Source organism: Bufo bufo, chromosome 1 (assembly GCF_905171765.1).
Source record: "Bufo bufo chromosome 1, aBufBuf1.1, whole genome shotgun sequence".
NCBI lineage: Eukaryota > Metazoa > Chordata > Amphibia > Anura > Bufonidae > Bufo > Bufo bufo.
The window spans coordinates 62,839,283-62,858,070 of record NC_053389.1 but is presented as its reverse complement, the minus strand read 5'-3'; the positions used below and the strand labels follow the sequence as shown (position 1 = coordinate 62,858,070).

General features: G+C 43.4%; 1 long non-coding RNA gene across 1 annotated transcript in view; it reads left to right on the top strand.

The window, feature by feature from the left end:
• Positions 1–5,988, top strand: part of LOC120995734 — a 28,030-nt gene extending 22,042 nt beyond the window's left edge. The window contains exons 3-4 of the long non-coding RNA XR_005777658.1: positions 4,655–4,661; positions 5,978–5,988. This is a non-coding gene — a long non-coding RNA (uncharacterized LOC120995734). The remainder of the gene's footprint in view (positions 1–4,654; positions 4,662–5,977) is intronic.
• The last annotated feature ends 12,800 nt before the right edge of the window (positions 5,989–18,788 follow it).

Here is an 18,788-nt window from a genome sequence, read left to right as displayed (position 1 = left end):
GTTCCCCTGCAGCAAAGTCCTGATTCTTGTATAGGGTTTAAAGGGTGAATACCAGGGGACTGCCAGAATAACACCCTTAGGTCTAGCCCCAACCAAATCTGATGATTGTGGATGTGGTTTTCAGAGCTGTCAGAAAACACTATGCAGATGTGAGACATACAGTTAGGTCCATAAATATTGGGGCATCGACACAGTTCTAACATTTTTGGCTCTATGCACCACCACAATGGATTTTAAATGAAACGAACAAGATGTGTTTTAACTGAAGACCGTCAGCTTTAATTTAAGGGTACTTACATCCAAATCAGGTGAACGGTGTAGGAATTACAACAGTTTGCATATGTGCCTCCCACTTGTTAAGGAACCAAAAGTAATTGGACAATTTGCTTCTCAGCTGTTCCATGGCCAGGTGTGTGTTATTCCCTCATTATCCAAATTACAATGAGCAGATAAAAGATCCAGAGTTCATTTCAAGTGTGATATTTGCATTTGGAATCTGTTGCTGTCAACTCTCAAGATGAGATCCAAAGAGCTGTCACTATCAGTGAAGCAAGCCATTATTAGGCTGAAAAAACTAAACAAACCTATCAGAGAGATAGCAAAAACATTAGGTGTGGCCAAAACAACTGTTTGGAACATTCATAAGAAGAAGAAATGCACCGGTGAGCTCAAATGCACCAAAAGACCCGGAAGACCACGGAAAACAACTGTGGTGGATGACCGAAGAATTCTTTCCCTGGTGAAGAAAACACCCTTCACAACAGTTGGCCAGATCAAGAACACTCTCCAGGAGGTAGGTGTATGTGTGTCAAAGTCAACAATCAAGAGAAGACTTCACCAGAGTGAATACAGAGGGTTCACCACAAGATGTAAATCATTGGTGAGCCTCAAAAACAGGAAGGCCAGATAAGAGTTTGCCAAATGACATCTAAAAAAGCCTTCACAGTTCTGGAACAACATCCTATGGACAGATGAGACCAAGATCAACTTGTACCAGAGTGATGGGAAGAGAAGAGTATGGAGAAGGAAAGGAACTGCTCATGATTCTAAGCATACCACCTCATCAATGAAGCATGGTGGTGGTAGTGTCATGGCGTGGGGATGTATGGCTGCCAATGGAACTGGTTCTCTTGTATTTATTGATGATGTGACTGCGGACAAAAGCAGCAGGATGAATTCTGAAGTGTTTCGGGCAATATTATCTGCTCATATTCAGCCAAATGCTTCAGAACTCATTGGACGGCGCTTTACAGTGCACATGGACAATGACCCAAAGCATACTGCAAAAGCAACCAAAGTGTTTTTTAAGGGAAAGAAGGGGAATGTAATGTAATGGCAAGTCAATCACCTGACCTGAATCCGATTGAGCATGCATTTCACTTGCTGAAGACAAAACTGAAGGGAAAATGCCCCAAGAACAAGCAGGAACTGAAGACAGTTGCAGTAGAGGCCTGGCAGAGCATTACCAGGGATGAAACCCAGCGTCTGGTGATGTCTAGGCGTTCCAGACTTCAGGCTGTAGTTGACTGCAAAGGATTTGCAACCAAGTATTAAAAAGTGAAAGTTTGATTTCTGATTATCATTCTGTCCCATTACTTTTGGTTCCTTAACAAGTGGGAGGCACATATGCAAACTGTGTAATTCCTACACCGTTCACCTGATTTGGATGTAAATACCCTCAAATTAAAGCTGACAGTCTGCAGTTAAATTCAATTGAGAATACGGACTGGCACTCTGGTGTGTGGATGAATGATAAGTTATTATAGTGCTTTAAGTGATCACAAATATTTTAATAGCAATGATAAAAAGACAATAAAAATCACGATAAAAAACACAATAAAAACAAAATTTAAAGAACACAATGGTCTGTAATTTGAGTGAAAAAACACTCCAGCAGCACACATATAGAGTTCTTTGGAATAATGAAGTTCTTTTAAATAATACCTATATTGGTATAGGTTTCTATATTGTTCTCATAGAATATAGAGACTGCAGTTGCTATGAGTAAAAAACCCGCTATTTCGCATATAATTGTGGGTACCGTCTATTCAGAACGGATCCTTAGTGGGGGTAGATAGTCCCTGTTTTGCTGGTAATAAATGTCCGGACCTGGTTTCAACAGGTAATTGCAGATAAAGTGCTGTTTGCACTAGATGTAGGTAAGTAGATGGATCTTACCTTCTCCTTTTAAGTTTCGGCTTAGTATTTCCGATATTTCGGCTTACATACCCAGTATTAAGATCGCTGCTATGCTTCTTATCCCTGCACGCTCATGCAGACGCCGGCTATTGAGTGAGCTATTCCTTTAAATTCCTATTTAGCAGTCTGCAGTTCAAGCACATCTTGTTCGTTTCATTTTAAATCCATTGTGGTGGTGTATAGAGCCAAAAATGTTAGAATTGTGTCGCTGTCCCAATATTTATGGACCTGACTGTATGTTGAAAAGACAATGTTGGTTTATGTTTGACCCATTAAATATTTGGAGGCTTGATTTTCCTAAACAAAAGTAATTTTCTGATGTAGACCATTAACACGTGAATCTTGACATTGGTCAGTACACATGGGGGTCATTTATGATGAGAAGTACACAATTTTTTGGCGTACTTTTGTCGCAGATTTGGTTGCAAGGGGGACTTGTGGGCGAATCTGTGGCTTTTCCCCTCTTACATCACTTTTACGATGTGGCAGAAAAAGGAGCCGTGACGTGGGCGGGGAAGGGGTCAGGCTGGCCTGTCTCATTTATTGTTTTCTACCCCTGTTTTTGGTGTGGAAAATAACTTAAATCTATGATTTAAGCAAGCCGCACGGCCAGCGCCTCTGCACGACTTAGACGCATCAAGTGCCAGCACAGGGTTATTGATACCGATGTCTAAAACGTCAGTCTTAATAAATGACCCCAATTATCTATAAAAGTGGGCATACAAATTAGTAGGCTGGTGGTTTAACACATTTGGAACTAACGATCATTGGGTGAACAATTGTTTTGCATTCTCATTTTAGTCCATTACAGTCCTGGGCACACACAATTAATAAAACTGGGAGAAGGATGAGTGTTCGTTCTTGCAATGATGATCTTTCTTTAAATGAAAGATCTTTTGTCTGACCATTGGACAAAATTTTCAAACTGAAAGGACTTTTTAGACAATGATGGTCTAACATCGTTTGGCTAAAACTTTCATTTCACCGAACAAACGATATTTTTTAATCAACTCTAGGCCGTGTAAAATCGCTTTACATGGACCGATCCACAGACATTTATTGGGAACGAACTGAATTGAAAGTTGCCTGATCATCTGAGGGGAGAGCTGCATTTTGAGGCCACATCCATATCCTCTGCACAAATGATTTTGTATGCCGCATAAGATATGTGAAAGAAGCGTTTTGCTCATTCATTTCATTCATAATTGCCCTGATCCTCGACCTCTGTAAAAGGGACCTTCGTCACAGGCAATACAGCAATGGCCTAAAGGGAAATGGCTTTGTTTTGTATAGCAAGGGCCACAAGGAACAAGTTTTGTATAGAACAGTTTGTTTAGATAAAGGGAGGGATGGAGGCTGTCTTCAGGTAGGGCTACCAGACCAAGTCCCGAAATTCCCATAGATAGATTTATTGAATTAAGTAATGCAATGGCATCTTCACATTATGGGATCGAACTGGTCTCGTCATCAGTGTAATATGCATCGATGGTGTAAACATCCTAATGGGAACAGGTCCTGTAATGTATAGAGACCATTGCATCTTGAAATTCAGCAAATTGATCTACCTGAATTTCTGGATATCCCAAATCTTCAAACTGGCAGCTCTGTCCAAAGAGGGTATCATTTTCTTCCTTTTCCTGAATGTACTGTGACTAAGCTTCTGGATGAAGAAATGACCACCAACAGCAGCAAAACCACACTCGAATACTTAAAAAGCTTGTCTAGGTGCTACACCCTTAGGATAACTAAGCAAGGTGAGCACCTTCATATTAGGAGGGTCTTTCCACCGTCTTCCATTTACCATAAAGCACTATTTCCTTCTTTTTTTTCTCCAAGTTATCCAGTGCCATTGTATAAAACACTGGTGGAGACCTAGAGTTTTTTCTGTATATGTAAAACTGTTGACCAGGGGATTTTCATTATGCATTTGATTTAAGGTGTACCTATCATTTCAGGTAACTTTTTAGAATAAGCCACGGCACTCAAATAGCTTTTCAGATTTGCAGATTACTTTATTTTAACAGCCAGTTAAAGGGTTTCTATCACTTGGTATGACATAATTAGCTGTCAGACACTAGCGATCCGCTAGTGTCTGCTCTGGCCAACCATCCTAATATAATAGCTTTTGGGGCAGCCGTTTTGCTAAAAAAAGAACTTTTATAAATATGCTAATGAGCCTCTAGGTGCTATTTGGGCGTCATTAGCACCTAGAGGCTCCGTCTACCTTCATAAACAGCCGCCGCCCAGTGCGTCCCTCCAGCCCGCCCATGTCCTCCGGAATGCGATCCTCCGTGTGACGCAGCGGACGAATTCTCGCGTATGCGCCATGCGCGTCTGTATTCGCCGCATGCGCAGTGAATGTCTGACCGCTTCCCTGCTCAGACATCTCCACTGCGCCTGCGCCGATGATGTCATAGTGTTCCAAGGAACAGGCGCAGTGGAGATGTCTGAGCAGGGAAGCGGTCAGACATTCACTGCGCATGCGCCGAATACAGACGCGCACGGCGCATGCGCGAGAATTCGTCCGCTGCGTCACACGGAGGATCGCATTCCGGAGGACATGGGCGGGCTGGAGGGACGCACTGGGCGGCGGCTGTTTATGAAGGTAGACGGAGCCTCTAGGTGCTAATGACGCCCAAATAGCACCTAGAGGCTCATTAGCATATTTATAAAAGTTCTTTTTTTAGCAAAACGGCTGCCCCAAAAGCTATTATATTAGGATGGTTGGCCAGAGCAGACACTAGCGGATCGCTAGTGTCTGAGAGCTAATTATGTCATACCAAGTGATAGAAACCCTTTAATTGGAAAAAAAAATGCATTTTAGGAGACATCTAATTACAATGTAATCATAGGGGACATCCTCAGCATCTAGATGAAAGAAGGTTTTATCATCATAGCTGGCTTTCTTTACTGTAAGAGCAGTGACGTTATGGAGCTCTCCTCCACAAGATATTGTGTTTGTTGATGCATTGGACACATTCAAAATGGGCCTGCATGCCTTTACTAAGGTAGTAATAAAACACATTGGGATTTATTCTGCTTGACAAACTTGGAATTTGAAAGGACTCCCCCCAACATGGGGCTATTGGCATCTGTCTTATAGGACCTTTTGCCTTTCTCTGGATAATAGAATGGACTTAAAGGGAGTTTGTCATGCTGAACAATAGTTGCAGGCAGCATGTCATAGAGCAGAAAGAGCTGAGCAGATTGGTATATAGATTTATGGGAAAAGATTTAGTGTAACTTGAATTTCATTCATTTAAATTCCTGCTCATTCTGGACTTTGTAGGTGAGGAGACGGTCCTTTCAGTGCTTGACATCCTACCCTCTAAGACTTTTCATAGAGAAAGAGCTGTCAGTCACTGATAGGACTGGGTGCCCTGCAGTTTAGTATAATTTTCAGATTTTGTCTCTTTTTTCCCCTCACATTGTCTGGAAGACATTTTTGTTCCTTTTTTGTGGGTGGCAGCAGCTCATTAAGCACCTGCAACCCCCAATGTACATGCATTCAGCTCATGTTAACCCCTTCCTCCCCTGCATAGAAAATAGTCCCTCACACAGTAATAGTGATTCCTGTAATAAATAGAACTATGGCGCGCAATGCAATTTTTTACTCCTCTGTCTATAGAGATAGATATATCCTGCTATGATTTTACAAGTAGGGACTAATGAATTTACCTGTTCTGGACACATGGCGTACCGGTATGTCATGTACAGTTCTGATCACCGCCGCCCGGCGGGCGGTGATCGGAACCCGGTGCCTGCTCAAATCATTGAGCAGGCATCTTGGCTCAAGGCGCCGGGGGGTCCTGTGATCCCCTCATTGCGGCGATCGCAGCAAACTGCAGGTCAATTCAGATCTGAGGTTTGCTGCGTTTCTGGGTTATTCGGGTCTCTGGGGACCCGATAACCAGGAACAGGATGGTGATCGGTGGTGTGATAATACACCACCAATCACCATCCTGCGATCCTGAGAGGTGATGGTGACATCATCTCTCAGGATTGCTCTCATTGGTCAGCTGAGCGAGCGGGTCATTGAAATTATTGCAGCGCTCCTCTCCACCTCCTTTTGTGTCCGGGAGCCGATCCAGAGCTGCACGATCTCCAGCCAGCACTCCAGAACCCCAGCACCCCCATCTGTGCCCCAGCACCACCCAGGTATTTAGGGAAAGGTTGGGTTAGGCAATTTTTGTTGCATCACCCTAAATCGGGTGTCTGGGGTCCACAACAGGGACATTCCTTCAGTTCTATGAGGCAGTCCTCAAAGACCTGATCTTTTCTGAACGGGAAAGAGCAGGCCGGAGTACCTCGGGAACTGGAGGCGCCCGGATCGTCCCTGGCCAACACTTTCCAGGTGTGGTCCCCCATACTGGAAAGAAGGGACGGACCCAAAAAAGGTGCAGAGTGTGTCACAGGAGGGGGATATGGAAGGACACCACTACTCAGTGTGACACGTGCCCTGATCATGCGGGCCTCTGCTTTATTGCTTCAGGGAGTACCACACTTCCATGGAGTACTAAATTTATATCCCAATTTAGCCACTGACAATTGGATAAAAAACTGGTTCTCAGACTTGAGACACAAAAACTAAAAATAAAAAATAATATATAGTAAAACTAAAATAAATAAAAAAGTAGACATATTAGGTATCTCCGCGTCCGTGAGAATCTGCTCTATAAAAATACCCCCCCAACCCCTCAGATCAACACGGTAAAAAATAAAATATAAAAACGGTGCAAAAAAAGGTATTTTTTTGCCACCTTACACCACAAAAATTGTAATAGCAAGCGATCAAAAAGTCATATGACCCCCAAAATAGTGCCAATAAAACCGTCCTCTCATCCCTCAAAAAATTAGCCCCTACCTAAGATAATCGGCTAAAAACTAAAAAAAAAAATACTCAGACTATGGAGATGCTAAAATGTTTTTTTTTTTGTTTATAAAAAGATTATATAGTGTAAAACATAAATAAATGAAAAAAATTATTAGGTATCGCCGCGTCCGTAAGAATCTGCTCTATAAAAATACCCCCCCAACCCCTCAGATGAACACGGCAAAAAAAAAACGGTGCCAAAAAAGCATTTTTTGGGCAAATTTTCAATTTTAATCAGTTTTTTTTCAAATAACAAAGCAAGGGTTAACAGCCAAACAAAACTTAATATTTATTACCCTCATACTGCAGTTTACAGAAACACCTCATATGTGGTTGTAAACTGCTGTATGACCAAACGGCAGGGCGCAGAAGGAAATGAACGCCGTATCGTTTCTGGAAGGCAGATTCTGATGGCCTTTTTTTTTGGCACCATGGCCTATTTGAAGCCCCCCTGATGCACCCCTAGAGTAAAAACTCTATAAAAGCAAACCCATCTAAGAAACTACACCCCTCAAGGTATTCAAAACTGATTTTACAAACGTCGTTAACCCTTTAGGTGTACCACAAGAGTTATTGGAAAACGGAGATGAAATTTCAGAATTTCTATTTTAGGTAACCTTGCCTCACAAAAATGTAATATAATTAAACAAAAAATTATATGTACCCTAAAAATAGTCCCAACAAAACTGCCACCTTATCCTGTAGTTTCCAAAATGGGGTCACTTTATGGAGTTTCTACTCTAGGGGTGCATCAGGGGGGCTTCAAATGGGACATGGTGTAAATAAACCAGTCCAGCAAAATCTGCCTTTCAAAAAACCACACAACGCACCTTTCCCTCTAAGCCCTACCGTGTGCCCCTACAGTAGTTTACGGCCACATATGGGGTGTTTCTGAAAACCACAGAATCGGGGCAATAAATATAGCATTTTGTATGGTTGTTAACCCTTGCTTTGTTACTGGAAAAAATGGATTAAAATGAAATTTGAGAATTTAAATTTTTGGGCAAATTTTCCATCTCCATTTGCTAATAACTCTTGTGCAACACCTAAAGGGTTAACAAAGTTTGTAAAATCAGTTTTGAATACCTTGAGGGGTGTAGTTTCTTAGATGGGGTCACTTTTATGGAGTTTCTACTCTACAGGTGCATTAGGGGGGCTTCAAATGGGACATGGTGTAAATAAACTAGTCCAGCAAAATCTGCCTTCCAAAAACCATACGGCGCACCTTTCCCTCAACGCCCTACTGTGTGCCCGTACAGTAGTTTACGGCCACATATGGGGTGTTTCTGCAAACTACAGAATCGGGGCAATAAATATAGCATGTTGTTTGGCTGTTAACCCTTGCTTTGTAACTGGGAAAAATGGATTAAAATTGAAAATTTGCCCAAAAATCTAAATTCTGAAATTTTATCTCCATTTGACATTAACTCTTGTAGAACACCTAAAGGGTTAACGGCGTTTGTAAAATCAGTTTTGAATACCCTGAGGGGTGTCGTTTCTAGAATGTGGTTATTTTTGGGTGGTTTCTATTATGTAAGCCTCACAAAGTGACTTCAGACCTGAACTGGTCCCTAAAAATTGGGTTTTTGAAAATTTCGTAGAAATTTCAAGATTTGCTTCTAAACTTGTAAGCCTTGTAACATCCCCAAAAAATAAAATATCATTCCCAAAATGATCCAAACATGAAGTAGACATATGGGGAACTTAAAGTAATAACTATTTTTGAGGTATTACTATGTATTATAGAAGTAGAGAAATTGAAACTTGGAAATTTGCTATTTTTTCCAAATTTTGGGTAAATTTTGTATTTGTTTATAAATAAAAATGTTTTATTTTTTTTACTTAATTTTACCAGTGTCATGAAGTACAATATGCGACGAAAACACAATGTCAGAATGGCCTGGATAAGTAAAAGCGTTTTAAAGTTATCACCACTTAAAGTGACACTGGTTAGATTTGCAAAAAATGGCCTGGTCCTTAAGGTGAAATAAGGCTGTGTCCTTAAGGAGTTAAAAGGCCTTCTCCGGGAACTAAGAAAATAAAATTACTGAAAATATTGCTTTATTATAAATATATTCCCAAATACCTTTCATTAGTGATAATGGCTCGTTTTGTCTAGAGACCAATCATTAGGGGTAGAGATGAGCGAATCGAAGCTGACGAAGTAGAATTAGTTTAGAATTTCAGGAAAAATTCGATTTGCAACAAATGCGAAATTTACCCCCCATTCGTGGTAACGAATTGCAATTTTCCAAAAATGGCGGCTACACGTGTGAGGACTGAGGACATGGGGCGGGATCACCCAGATTGACATTCCTTCATGCAGCCGATCACCATCCAGCCAGCCCTGTGATGTCACAGCCTTATAAATACAGCAGCCATCTTAGAGTCAGACATTTTCCAGTGTTCAGAGTGCATGGACAGACGTGTGAAGGCGCTAGGGACAACAAGTGGAAAAACTATTGTAGGAAAAAAAGACAGAAAAAACTATTTATAAAAGTGGAGGGAAAGGATAGGGTGGAATCATTTCACAGCATCTTAAAACAGGGATAGACATCAGAAGGCGCTAGGGATATTGATAGGAAAGTGATTTACAAGTGCAGGGAACGATTATTTGGGGATCCAAGTAGCCATTAGACAGCTCTGTCATTCCAGCTATTTGTTATTGGGCTGCAAGTCTTATTTGAAAAGCCTTTAGAGGCTTATATCTTAGTATCTTATTCAGTACTACAAGAAAAATATATACGCATTTCACTTCTGCAGTTATTTCTGGTGGAAGGGTATAGGGGTGTATTTCAGTAAAAAAAGAAAAATATATACGCACTGCACTGTTGCATTTATTTCTGGTGAAAACGTATAGGGGTGCATTTCAGTAAAAAAAGAAAGATATATACGCACTGCACTGTTGCATTTATTTCTGGTGAAAACGTATAGGGGTGCATTTCAGTAAAAAAAGAAAGATATATACGCACTGCACTGTTGCATTTATTTCTGGTGAAAACGTATAGGGGCGTATTACAGTAAAAAAAAAGAAAAATATATATGCACCGCACTGTTGCAGTTACTTCTGTTGAAAGCATATAGTTGCGTATTTCAGTACTTCAAGAAATATATATATACGCACTTCAATCAGATTCTTAAATTTTTTTCTGGTCACAGCGTATAGTGGCCTATTTTCCGTCCTATAATAAATATATATTCTCAGTTCACTGCTGCAGTTATTTCTGGTGAAAGCATATAGGGATGTATTTCAGTACTTTAAGAAAACTATATATGCACTTCACTCTTTAATTTTTTTCTGGTCAAAGCGTATAATGGCCAATTTCTGTGCGACAAGAAATATATATTCTCAGTGCACTGCTGCAGTAATTTCTGTTGAAAGCGTATAGTTGCATATTTCAGTACTTTAAGAAATATATATACGCACTTCAATCAGATTTGTACATTTCTTTCTGGTCAAAGCGTATAGTGGCCTATTTCTGTCCAACAATAAATATATATTCTCAGTTCACTGCTGCAGTTATTTCTGGTGAAAGAGTATAGGGGTGTATTTCAGTACTTCAGGAAAACTATATACGCTGTAAGAAGGCCCAAGGGTCCGTCATTGACGGAAGGTATGTGTCACCGAGATTCCTGGCCTCAGTGAGGTAAGAGCCGGTAATTTTAAGTGGCAGTGGCAGTTAGTGCTGACTGACACTATTTGTTATTTAGTATGGCTGTAGAGCCGATCCGGGCCGGCTCTTACTGGGAGCAGCCAAAGTGCAGGGTGGGTGGCTGCTCCCCACGTTCCAGGCCGGGTTTTGGTTTGGGATATAAAAACCCAGCCAGCAGTCTCAGCTGAGTGGATTATCCTCCACTTCACACTGAAGCTGTGGAGACGCTGTGGCTTTAGGATCTGCATGAGGTGTGCCATGCTAAAGGGCTGAGATCAGCATTGCTGGAATACAGGCCCCCTAAAGCCTGCAGTGGATGGCTGATGAAAAACTGCTAACCAGGTGAACGATTGTGTTCTGTGGACTTTCCATGGTGTGAACATACACCAATACTGCGAACTGTTATTTTGTTTTGCCTTTTGTGTGAATAAACACTGAACTATTTAAGTTAAAGACTTTGTGATTGCCTCTATACTGAGTCTGCTAAGCTGCCTACCAGAGCAAACCCCCACATTTGGTGTCGGATGCGGGCAAACGCAGTGAGGCTGGCCTGAAGGCCGAAAAGTTTTTGTTTTTTCCCCGGGCACGGGTGTATGTCTTTTATCAAGCCGGCAAGGTTACAACCCGTATCCCCTGACACAATGGAGGCGGTCGTGAAAGCCCTCATGGAGGCTAACTTGCAGCAGCGGGAGGAAAACAAGCAGCAGCAGGAAACCAACCAGCTGCTATTACAGCATGTGATGGCATTACAAGCGGCAGGAGCATCCCAGAACGTCCACGATGCCCGGAAAGCTGTTTGTGCGGCGATCCCTAAGATGACCCAATTGGACAACGTTGAGGCGTATCTGGCGGTGTTCGAAAAGGTGGCCGTGCGGGAGAAGTTACCCCGAGACCAATGGGCTGAGGTCATCCTGGCGTCTGGACCCCAGCAGGTGTTTTTTGACCTACCAGCTGACCAAGTGGCTGACTACCTGACCGTGAAAGGTGAGATTCTGGCAAGACTGGGGGTTAATGTATTGGTCTGGGCCCAGCGAGTGCGTCAGTGGGAATTTACCCTGGCTGAACCCCCCAGACCGTGGTATTATGATCTGCTACACTGGCTGATAAAATGGCTGCAGCCTGACGTACTGAGTCCCACTGCTATGCTGGACCGCCTGTTGGCGGATGTGTTCTGGAGGGCTTTGCCGTACCCTCTTCAGCACTGGATCGGCCAGGTGTCTCCTGGTAATGCTCTAGAGATCGTCGACCTGGTGGAGCGCTACGAGGCCACCAGAAATCTGCAAGGGGGTTCTCTTGGGAGGGGGCCAGTCAAACCCCGGAAATCTCCACCCCAGGCCCGGCAACTGGTGCCAGCCATACCCGTCAAAAAGTTTAAAAAAAAGGTTAAAAAACAAACACCAAAATATTATGTTTAAGTCACCCCCTTGCCCAATTTTACATATAAAATATATAAACAATAAAAAAAATTACATATCGCCACGCCCGAAAAAGTGCAAACTATTAAAATATTTAAAAATATCTCCTATGCGGTAAACGCTGTAACAGAAAAAAAAAAACTAACTTGATATTTGCCATTTTTTTAGTCACCTTGTCCCTACAAAAATTAGGTTAGGACTGTTCTATTATGGTCCAGACGTTACATAAAATCTGGAATGCACATGGCTTTTTTGATGTTTTATTTTTTTCACGTGGTATCGAGTATCGCAATACTTTTTTATAGTATCGAAATCGAGTAAAAATTTTGGTAAGGCTACTTTCACACTAGCAGCAGGATGGATCCGACCGACTGTTCACCCTGTCGGATCCGTCCTGCCGCTATTTCGCCTTGCCGCCGGACTGCCGCTCTCTCCCCAATGACTATAATGGGGACGAGGACGGAGCTCCGGCGCAGCATGGTAGTGTACGGCAAAAGGCCGCCGGACTAAAAGTACTGCATGTCCGACTTTTTAGTCCGGCGGCCTCTAACCGCGAACTGCCGTGCTGCGCCAGAGCTCCGCCCCTGTCCCCATTATAGTCAATAGGGACAGAGCGGCAGTCCGGCGGCACGGCGAAATAGCAGCAGGACGGATCCGACAGGGTGAACAGCCTTTCGGATCCGTCCTGCCGCTAGTTTGAAAGACATGTTTTTTTTTTTATACCGTAATTATATGTATTTTAAATTTGGCAACTAAATTTTTCAGGTTAGGAGTCAATGGCTCCTTGATATTTTTTTTTTAGTCTGGAGCCCTGAATGGCCTTTTTTACACCCACTGAGAGGGAGGACAAACTGAACTACTACAGAGACATCCTATGTAGTCAGTTGGCCGCTGCCTATCTGCACCATCGTCCATCCTCTCTCAAGTCTGACCAGGGGGGGGGGGGGGGGGGGGACATCTGCGCTCACATTCCACTGCCATGGCTGGGGAGGGGTGGGGTGGCAGGAGCAGTACCAGCTCCATCAGCAGCAGCCTGAGACTACAGTAGCTGATGAGTAGCTTTCTTCACCCGCATAGTGAAGAAACTACTCACCACCAGCAGCAGCTAGACGTAGAGCAGAACCTGAACCAGCAGGTGGTGGCATACTTGGACAGCACCCTGCCACCCCACATTGAAGATCCGCTGGACTACTGGGTAGCCAAACTGGATTTGTGGCCACAACTAGCAGAGTTTGCCCTGGAAAAGTTGTCCTGCCCGGCCAGTAGTGTGGCATCAGAGCGGGTGTTTAGTGCGGCGGGGGCCATAGTTATCCCAAGGAGAACTCGCCTGTCCACTCAAAATGTGGAGAGACTGACCTTTGTCAAGATGATTCAGGCGTGGATCAGCCAGGATTTCCAACCAGCAACTCCTGATGCATCAGACTTGATAATCCATGGTGCCACACCAACACTTTGATACAAGAGACCGTTTTCTTCTGACTACCTGCCTCAGCTACTACTTTGATGCTGCAACCCGCCTGATGCCACACATCTGATGCCAAGTGCTCCTTATTTCACCCACCTTTAACATAGTACATAACATAGTACATAAGGCCGAAAAAAGACATTTGTCCATCCAGTTCGGCCTGTCATCCTACAAGTTGATCCAGAGGAAGGCAAAAAAACCCTGTGAGGTAGAAGCCAATTTTCCTCACTTTAGGGGAATAAAAAATTCCTTCCCGACTCCAATCAGGCAATCAGAATAACTCCCTGGATCAACGACCCCTCTCTAGTAGCTATAGCCTGTAATATTATTACACTCCAGAAATACATCCAGGCCCCTCTTGAATTCCTTTATTGTACTCACCATCACCACCTCCTCAGGCAGAGAGTTCCATAGTCTCACTGCTCTTACCGTAAAGAACCCTTTTCTATGTTTGTGTACAAACCTTCTTTCCTCCAAACGCAGAGGATGTCCCCTCGTCACAGTCACAGTCCTGGGGATAAATAGATGATGGGATAGATCTCTGTACTGCCCCCTGATATATTTATACATAGTAATTAGATCTCCCCTCAGTCGTCTTTTTTCTAACGTGAATAACCCTAATTTTGATAATCTTTCAGGGTACTGTAGTTGCCCCATTCCAGTTATTACTTTAGTTGCCCTCCTCTGGACCCTCTCCAGCTCTGCTATGTCTGCCTTGTTTACAGGAGCCCAGAACTGTACACAGTACTCCATGTGTGGTCTGACCAGTGATTTGTAAAGTAGTAGGAATATGTTCTCATCACGGGCATCTATGCCCCTTTTGATGCAACCCATTATCTTATTGGCCTTGGCAGCCGCTGCCTGACACTGTTTTTTGCAGCTTAGTTTGCTGTTTATTAAAATTCCTAGATCCTTTTCCATGTCAGTGTTACCGAGTGTTTTACCATTTAGTATGTACGGGTGACTTGCATTATTCCTTCCCATGTGCATAACTTTACATTTCTCAGTGTTAAACCTCATCTGCCACTTATCTGCCCAAGCCTCCAATCTATCCAGATCCCTCTGTAGTAGTATACTGTCCTCTTCAGTGTTAATTACTTTACACAGTTTAGTGTCATCTGCGAAAATTGATATTTTACTATGCAAGCCTTCTACAAGATCATTAATAAATATATTGAAGAGAATAGGGCCCAATACTGACCCCTGAGGTACTCCACTAGTGACAGTGACCCAATCTGAGTATGTACCGTTAATAACCACCCTCTGTTTTCTATCATTGAGCCAGTTACTTACCCACTTACAGATGTTTTCTCCAAGTCCGTGCATTCTCATTTTATATACTAACCTTTTATGAGGTACAGTGTCAAATGCTTTGGAGAAGTCCAGATACACGACATCCATTGATTCGCCGCTGTCAAGTCTAGTACTTACCTCCTCATAGAAACTGATTAAATTAGTTTGACATGACCGATCCCTCACGAAGCCATGCTGATATGGCGTTATTTGCTTATTTCCCATAAGATGCTCTAAGATAGCATCTCTCAGAAAACCTTCAAACAGTTTACCCACAACAGATGTTAAACTTACCGGCCTATAGTTTCCAGGCTCTGTTTTTGGACCCTTTTTGAATATTGGCACCACATTTGCCATGCGCCAATCCTGTGGGACATTCCCTGTCAGTACAGAGTCCGCAAATATCAGAAATAAGGGTCTGGCTATGACATTACTTAATTCCCTTAGGATACGGGGGTGTATGCCATCCGGTCCTGGCGATTTGTCTATTTTGATTTTTTTAAGTCGCTGTTGTACTTCTTCCTGGGTCAGACAGGACACTTTTAATGGCGAATTTATTTCAGCATTCAGCATTTCATCTGACAGTTTATTTTCCTCAGTGAATACATTGGAGAAAAAAATATTTAACAGCTTTGCTTTCTCCTCGTCGCTCTCTGCGACTCCCCCCTCATTACTCTTTAAAGGGCCGACACCTTCAGATTTATACTTTTTAACATTTATATAATTGAAGAACATTTTAGGGTTAGTTTTACTCTGTTTGGCAATTAATCTCTCGGTCTCTAATTTGGCCGCTTTTATTTGTTTTTTACATGTTCTGTTTTTTTCCTTATAGTTTTTCAGTGCTTCCGTGCTACCCTCCTGTTTTAGGGTTTTATATGCTTTCTTTTTGTCATTTATTGCTTTCTTTACAGTTCTGTTTATCCACATTGGTTTCTTTTTGTTCCTTAACCTTTTATTCCCATACGGTATGTACCTCTCACAATGAGATTTTAGGATGTTTTTAAAGATATCCCATTTTTTGGCTGTATTTTTATTTTTGGTATTGCCACCCATCGCCCCACTCTATTACTGGGTCACTTTGTGGTCTCCTGATGCAGCTGCTGATGCCATCTCCACACTATGTCACCTTGCCACTCTGTGGCCTCCTGATGCTGCCACCACCTCCAAACTATAGAACACATAATGCAACAGCACTCTACAAAGCAAATAAAGTACAAAGGTATATTGTATTGCAAATGCTATGCTAATAAATTAGAGATGCTTAGCAAATACATTTTGTAGAAAATTATTTGAGCCCGTCTGCCGCACGCCAAGGCGATCTCTATAAGACTATGTCACCTTGCCACTCTGTGGTCTCCTCATGCTGCTGCCATCTCCACACTATGTCACCTTGCCACTCTGTGGTCTCCGGATACTGCCGCCATATCCACACTATGTCACCTTGCCACTCTGTGGTCTCTGGATGCTGCCGCCATATCCACACTATGTCATCTTGCCACTCTGTCGCCTCCTGATGCTGCCGCCACCCCCAAACTATGTCACCTTGCCACTCTGTGGTCTCCTCATTCTGCTGCCATACATTATGTCACCTTGCCACTCTGTGGTCTCCTCTTGCTGCTGCCATCTCCACACTATGTCATCTTGCCACTCTGTGGCCTCCTCATACTGCTGCCAACTCCAGACCCTGTCATTGAGCCACTCGGTGGCCTCCTCATACTGCTGTCAACTCCAGACTCGGCTATTGTGCCACTCTGTAGCCTACTCATGCTGCTGCCACCTCCAGACTCGGTCATTGTGCCACTCTGTGGCCTACTCATGCTGCTGCCACCTCCAGACTCGGTCATTGTGCCACTCTGTGGCCTACTCATGCTGCTGCCACTCCAGACTCTGCCGTAGTGCCACTCTGTGGCCTACTCATGCTGCTGCCACCCCCAGACTCGGTCATTGTGCCACTCTGTGGCCTCCTCATACTACTGCCAACTCCAGACTCTGTCATTGAGCCACTTGATGGCCTACTCATACTGCTGCCAACTCCAGACTCTGTAGTTGTGCCACTCGGTGGCTTTCTCCTGATGCTGCCACCTCCAGACTCGGTCATTGTGCCACTCGCTGGCCTCCTCATACTGCTGCCAACTCCAGACTCTGTCATTGTGCCACTCTGTTGCCTCCGCATACTGCTGCCAACTCCAGACTCTGTCATTGAGCCATTCGGTGGCCTCCTCATACTGCTGCCAAGTCCAGACTCTGTAGTTGTGCCACTCTGTGGCTTTCTCCTGATGCCGCCACCTCCAGACTCGGTCATTGTGCCGCTCGGTGGCCTCCTTATACTGCTGCCACCTTCAGACTCTGTCATTGTGCCACTTGGTGGCCCTTCATACTGCCGCCACCTCCAGACTCTGTCATTGGGCCACTCTGTGGTCTCTTCATGCTGCTTCCAACTCACCATTTTGTCATAGGTCCACTCTGTGGACTTCTTATGCTGTTCCCACCCTTCCCTTTTCATGACTGGGCCACTATTCTGCCTTTCGGCCTGGCTGACATCATGATTTACATGATTTATTTGACCTTTCTTCTGATCTGTCAGAAGGAAGGAAAAATGAGACGCACAACGGATCCTGTCTGTGTATCAGCTGTAAGGCCTGTATGGTCCCATCAGAATTGGCTTATGATTTGGTAGCCAAAAGCAGGAGTGGGTACAAAACACAGAAGACATGCAAATATTCCATTCACGTGTCATCTTTTACATCCACTCCAGTTTTTTTTGGCATTAGCAATACTGATGGATTATTGAGCAAATGCTGACCGAGCAAAGGCGTATGCTCCACAGACAGGATCCGTTTTTTTGGGGTTATTGTTCTGATGGATCAGAGGAAGGGCAAATTAATCAGTGACGTCAACACAAACTTACTGCTGACACCCTCTCCACTCTGTCAGGGGGCTCTACTTGTATATGCGTTTAATAGAACAGGTTCTGTAGACATCTATGTGGAATCAGCTGACGACGGTGTAAAAGGAGTGCACTTCTTCTTGGTGCTAACATCGACCTGTAAGGCTGAGTTCATACTTGAGTTATTTGGTCAGTTTTGGCCCCGTGACTGCCCTAATAAGTGAAGTGTGCAGTGATTCCAAGAGCGATGCCTGTCATCTGTATTTCATACTGACTCACAGTATTACTTCACTACCACAGCAGATTCCCTATGCGTGTTACTGCAAGGCACAGTGTTCTACACCACTATAAAGGCTCTCAGCAGCCAGGAAATAGCCGTTTTTTTAATGTAATTTGCCGCAAATATATTCGGATCGAACCAAATTTTTCCCGAAAAATTCGGCGAACCGGCGAATTGAGTTTTTGAAAAATGTCCTCATCTCTAATTAGGGGCAATAAAATGGCTGCCGTCCTATTAGTACACACACCACCTGTCCTAATCACACAGAAGGACAAGTGAGCTAAAGAGCTGCCTCATCCTCCTCTCTGCTCTGCTTGTCAGAAATTATGCAGCTGATAATATCTTCAGCTGAATCTCTTTAGGAATGGAGTTCATGAGGAGAGTGAGACATGAAGTACAGACATGAGGTGGGGATGTGGTAATGAGCAGCAGCTCTTGTATACAGTTTCCATTACCACAGCCTGTCCTCTCTGTACTTCATGTCTCCTCATGACCTTCATTCCTACAGAGATACAGCTGAAGATCTTATCAGCTGTATTCAGGAAGGATCATAATCCCTGACAAGCAGAGCAGATAGGATGGGGCAGCTTTTTAGCTCAGTGTTGTGAAGTAACTTGTCCTGCTGTGTGATTAGGACAGGTTTTGTGTGTACTAATAGGACGGCGGCCATTTTATTTCTCCTGATTATTGCTCCATAGACAAAATGAGCCATTATAACTAATC